This window comes from Gossypium raimondii, chromosome 13 (genome assembly GCF_025698545.1).
Source record: "Gossypium raimondii isolate GPD5lz chromosome 13, ASM2569854v1, whole genome shotgun sequence".
Taxonomy (NCBI): domain Eukaryota; kingdom Viridiplantae; phylum Streptophyta; class Magnoliopsida; order Malvales; family Malvaceae; genus Gossypium; species Gossypium raimondii.
The window spans coordinates 29,383,785-29,390,032 of NC_068577.1; positions in this window are offsets into that span (position 1 = coordinate 29,383,785).

A 6,248-nucleotide genomic window follows, 5' to 3' on the forward strand; every position below is an offset into this window, starting at 1 on the left:
TGCTTTACGAGATTTAGTCCTTGTTGACAAATTAATCAAATAGTAAAATTTCTTTACGAAGCTTTCACATAGTATATCTATCATACTATAAACCTTATTAAAATAATAAAATAAATATTTTAACTCAATTTTGTGGTTCCGAAACCACTGTTCTGATCTGACTATAAAACGGGCTATTACACTTCTTCCCTCTTAAATGTTTTGTAAATGAGAGAAAAGTTCTCCCTTAAACTATTAAGAATTAGAGTGTTGTTTCATGTCCAAAATTTATTGTCCGTAAAATGTCCAGACCAGGTAAAAAGATAGTTTTACCCTTTAAATTCCTTTAACAATATGTGCATGTGTCGCGAGGCTAGATCTTTTATCTCGCAATCCAGGCGGCTTTAGGCAATCCGTTCGTGTCTAACTCGTTTAAGTCAGCCTAACCACCACAAGTGAGGATTCTTTTAGAATTCCTCCAAGGACAAATTTGTATAACGGAAGCAATTTATGCCAAAATAAGCCACAAAAGAACAATAGAAAGCCACATAAAAGAATGCACTAGAGGTGTTTGAGTAAATGCTCTCAATATTCTATTATTCACAAAGAATAATGAAACAATGGAATGAAATGATTACTAATGAGGGGGAGGCTCTCTATTTATAGTTGAGCTTCCCCAAAATCGATAGTCAAGATCAAGTTACATCGACGGACGAGATTAGCCTATCCATTGATTTTAGGGATTTACAAGATTACACCATATCAAATCAAGTCTAATCTTTACAAGATATGATTCCTATCAATCTTCTAAGATTAGTTGCCAAATTTACCAAGATAGCCTTATGTTGTCATATCTTCATTATTGAGCCATCCAGGCTTCAATCTGACAGGCTTTTCTAATAGCTTACTGAATTGGGCCAGTTCTTGTAGGTGAAATGATCCACATCTAACCAATAGACCTCTATTGGATGCATTCAGTGTGATGGTCACGGGTTTTGCACTTTGGTCCGTGACATTCCCCCCATCCATTCTTGTAATGCCTTCGTTGCGCCTTCGGAATGGGACTGACTTGATTCGCCTCGATCTTGTCTCGACGCCTTAACTTTTCCTTTTCTTCGAAACTTTTTCCTCGCTTACATTGCTTCTTAACTCTAACCGTCCCATTCGTTTGTACATCTCGACGGTAAGAAGTTATGTCCCTCTCTTGCCCACATTGTAACTCGTTTCGAACAGAATCCTCTTGATTCACAATACTTGGCTTCAAATTGCCCACAGTCCCTCGGCCTCCTTGCTTAAGAACTTTGAAAGCACCCCCACGTTCTTGCCAAGTCAACAAGTTAGAATACAAAACACTATCAAAGTGTTCAGAATGTACCTTCCTCGTCACATTTACTCGGGTCAACTGTCCAACTTGCATCACCACTTTCCCAAACCTTAATGCTCACCCCACCTCTCTCATAGGTCGTAGCTCCTATGATCTGTCAACAGAAATGACCCTCATTGATCCTAGCTTCAAGGTTTGCATTGTGACTTCATCTTTTGAATCCGATGCCCATCTCACCTTTTCCATGGGCAAAAGCCTCGTCGATGACTCGGTTAACTTCGTCGCTTTACTCGAATTGAGTCTCATTGGTCCTAAGTTCACTGCTTTCATCACAAATTTTTCCCGTAAGTTCGATGAAAAGCTCACATCTTCTTCATTTGGAAGCTCCTTTGATGACTCAACAAGCTTTGATGTTGTTTTTTCTTTGACAACAACTGACTTGGATTACGTTGGACAGCTCCACAACTCATGCAGACCATGGTACAAAAATCACTTTACTCGCTTCTTTTTGCTCATCTTTTTCCTTTTGGCTTCGACTTTTCCCTTGCTCGAACCAAGCTTCTTGGACTCCTTATCTGCTCCATCATCCCTTTCGATGACAGACTTCTTTGAACACTTCTGCAACCTATTCGGACCATGACATAAGAAGCAGTCCACTGGGTTCTTCTCGCTTTTAGCCTCATTGGCTTCGACACCCCTTACGCTCGAACCAAGTCTCAAGGCCTTACCTATCGGCTTTTTCTTCTTAGAAAGCGCGGATTTCTTCAGACATGTCTTCAACATATGTGAATCGTCGCAAACAAAGCATTTCAACTTATCTATCTTTCTATTAGGTTTCTGCTTCCCAACTCGTGGTTTCTAATTACCACTATTGACGTTGTTGCCATTGTAATCATCATCTTCCTTGTGATCCTTTTCACATACGCTCCTTTCCTGATACGAACTCGTCTCGTGATGTTTTGAGTCGTATGTGTTGCCCAATCGTGAATTGAGTAAGGATGGATTCATTTCAGTTTTAAAATGAAACAAAATAGAGATAATGACTTCAAACAAAGGTAATAAACAAAATAAAGAGGAAACAATAACAAATTAATTGGCTAAGACCGAAAATGAACCAACAATAACGAATTGTTGACCCGAATCTCAAAATGGTCTTTAGGTGTTTTTCGGTTAAAGGAAACAGGAAAGGAACCTTGACCCACTATCAACTATGATAGGAACCAAAGGTATATTGAACGCCACACCAAAGGTGATAAGTTCAGCAACAAAGAATAGATGGATGCCACAAGCTATGCTTGATAAGTCAAATCAATTCCCAAAGAACAAAGAGAATTGGATAGCTCACAATTCAAATATTTCATCTATATTCAGCAAAAAGTTCCTCCCCTCTATGGCTGATTACATCTATTTATAATGCTAGAACAAGGTAACCGAATGGTCAAAAACATCCACTTAATGTGCCATAAAAAACTGATGTCTTTTCTTATTCTTTGAATCAAATAACTCCTTCCATAAAATCACTTTAATTCAAATTGATTTGAATGTCTTTAATGGCTTAGAAAATGACTCTTGAGTTGTCCTTGGCTAGTTGAATAGTCACCATCTCTTAACCTGCTCCTTAATGACAATTAAAGGCTTGATTAATTTCTCTTGAAAGCTCCAAAACTACTGGAAGTGGAAGAGTTGTGCTGAATTTTAAAGGGCATAAAATGCTCTTTAAAAACTCCTTTAATGATTTTTAAGCTCCCTTTATGACACCCCTTTAATTGTAACTCAAAAGAACTTGAATGACCACTTAATTAAATGTGTAATGACCTTGAATTGTAACCACTATAAGCTAAAAGTCACCTGCAATAAACACATTAAAATGAGTTTATTAAACAAATGAAAACACTTATTTATCATAACAAACATTAAACTTACTTAAATAAATGAACTAAAACATATATGCAATAATTATTCCAAGAACTAGTTTAATTAAAGAAGCATAATTTAAAAAACTTAATTTAGGCACCAATAAATAATCCTAGGAACTAGATCAATTAAGAACAACACTTATTAAATAAAGTTCAAAAAAACAGTTATTAATTAAAACTAAGATGAGTTGAATAAATGTCCAAGAACTCATTTATTAAACTAAGATGCTAAAATGCATGGTTTTGAAATGCAAATTTAACTAACATGAAAGTTACATAATTAAACTAACTTGACTTAATTTAATGATGCAAACTTAACAAACATGAAAGTTACATAATGCATGACTTTATTAAATGCAGAACACATATTAATGATGTGCAAACAATGACATAATTAAAAACGCTAACTAAAATAACTAAAAATTAATGAATCAAAGTCCTTTTTTCCCAGTAGCCAAATTGACAAACTAAAATTAAAAACTTCATTTTGCACTTGGGCCCCTCGAGTTTGGACCAATCTCGGTAGCATCGAGTTGTGTAGTAACATGATGCGACCGGGATCGCATCATACCCTCCCTCTTGAAAACGATTTGTCCTCAAATCGGGCCACTTGCTCAAGAAAAAGTTTTCAAGATCATGACCCCCTTTGTTCATGATCCGGACAGAATTATTTTCAAAATTCTGAGAACCACAAATGGCTTGGCAAGAAAGAAGGTCATTTACATGCCATCCCTCTTTAGGAGGGTACCACCTAAAATCGTCACCTACAAAACAATAAAACAAATTAGTGACACAATGAAGGTTAAACACAAAAGAACTTTCCAGGATTTTAGTCACAACTTGAACAAATAAACTCAAAAGAACAACACATGAATCAATACCGGGATCAAAAACAGAAATTGGTTTTACCTTTTTCTTCGATGGAAACAAACCTGATTCACAAGGTATTTGAAGATTATAGTTTTGAAAATTAGAATTCGATGGTCCAAATCCCTTGAACAATGATATGGAACAGCATTCACCGGGATGAAAGACAAAGTTTTTGTTCACCATTTCAATTTGACCAGAAAAATTTATGGCTAGTAACTTATGAAGAACTTGAAGCACATTAAAGTTAAAATCATGCAACACATGTTCGAATCCATTAAGCAACAATATACAACAACCTCCAGAATCAAAAATTTGATTTTGACTTGGCAAGCCAACGAAATTCACATGTTTGGTTTTCGAACTAAATAAAGATAAAACTTGAAGCAAATAAAAGGGGTCAACACATTGATTCAAAATACAATTTTGATACTCACCTTCTCTTGACGTCAACTTAGGAATACAGGCTCCGGGTTTAAAAACATGGTTTTGATCGGTCGTTCCGTAACGTAACAAAAACTTCACTTTCACCAAGACATCACACATGCCAAATAAAGAAGATGTAGGCAAAAATAAATTCAAACAATCAAATCTCTCAAATCTCATGCAAATATACGAAGATCTCACACTAAGATTTAAAAAATTTTCATTACCATCACGATCAAACAGATTGAGCATTTCACATGAAAGCTCTTTATCAAACATGATCAGATTTTGTATTTGTGGATTTAATCGAACAACATCAAAAGATTTTTCAACACAAAACTTATTGAGTGAACAACTCTTCATGCCTCCACTTAAAACGAATTTATCAACCACAAATAGCGAGTAACAATTAACCAAATCAAAATAAGGAGATCTTTTTAAAACTAAATTATCGGAAATTTTATCAACAATTTTCAAACCTGATTGCCATGATTCATTGACTAAAAACTCCTTACATTGCTTACCTTTAAGCGCTTGAACCTTACCTTTTTCGATCAAATGGAATCGTCTCTCATCAGGAAGGTAATGAAGTTGAAGCTTGTCATTTGAATCTCTAGAAACCTGAAAAGAAGAAACAATACGAGGACAACTTGCAGATTGGTTAGTAAAAACATTCCTCATTTTTTCTTGTTGACTTTCATCTTTTCCACTCGTTTCTTTTTCAACTTCTCTTTCTTTTTCCACAATCTCTTTGTTTGTTGAAAACTCACTTTCACTCATCAATTCTCTTTCATTTTCAACAACACTTGTTTCTCGCACTTTTTCTTTTCTTTCTCCAATCTTTTTCTCTTTTTCAATTTTTGTTTCTTTTTCGGTTTCTTTTTCTCTCGTCACTCTTCTTCTTCTCTCAACTTTATTACAAAATAGAGATAATACAAAAGAATCAGAACAATAGACTTTTCGTTTGAAAGAAGTGGAAGAATCTTCATAAGAGTCACAATCAACTCTTCGTGAATAAACCTCCATGGATGAGTTCTTATACGAAACACATTCATTTCTTCGTAAGGATTTTTCCGTAGATGAATACTTTGATGCATACGAAGAATGACTTGTGCTTTCTCGTTCATTACCTTGATAGGCTTCAAACTCGTAGCTGGATTTATTTCGGCCTAAATTCCTTGAAGAATAGGAATCTGGATAAGGGTCTCTTTTCACATATTTGTCGAATGTTCGTCTCCTTGATGATCTCATTTTTGTCCTTTCATTTGGATAAATTTGGTCCCGTTGGGTTCTTGCTCGATGACTCCGCTCTTCGACACGATCCAATTGTTTCTTGATGGGTTTGAGTTTTCGATCAAATAGATGCTCCATTTCATGCGTAAAGGCTTGGAGTGTAAAATCTGGCACACTTCCTCCAACAATTCTTACAGGATGAAATCCAACTCCCTTGTCTGAATTTTTTTCCAGACTTCGTGACATTTTTTTAAGAACTCACAACAAAGAATCTCACTATCCACTCACAAAGAAATCTCACACACTTGGCTTTTTTTTCTCTCGAATAAACTCACTACTCTCTTGCCTCTTTCCACTCACTCCTCCTCTCTAAGTTCTTAGGAATTATTTAAACTTAAAAAGCAATTGTTGTGGGTCGGCTTACAAACTTGATGTTTGGGCTTGGTACGATTATTGTAGGACAAAGGAAGGTAGGCTTGAAACAAAGAAATGAAAAGGTTGGG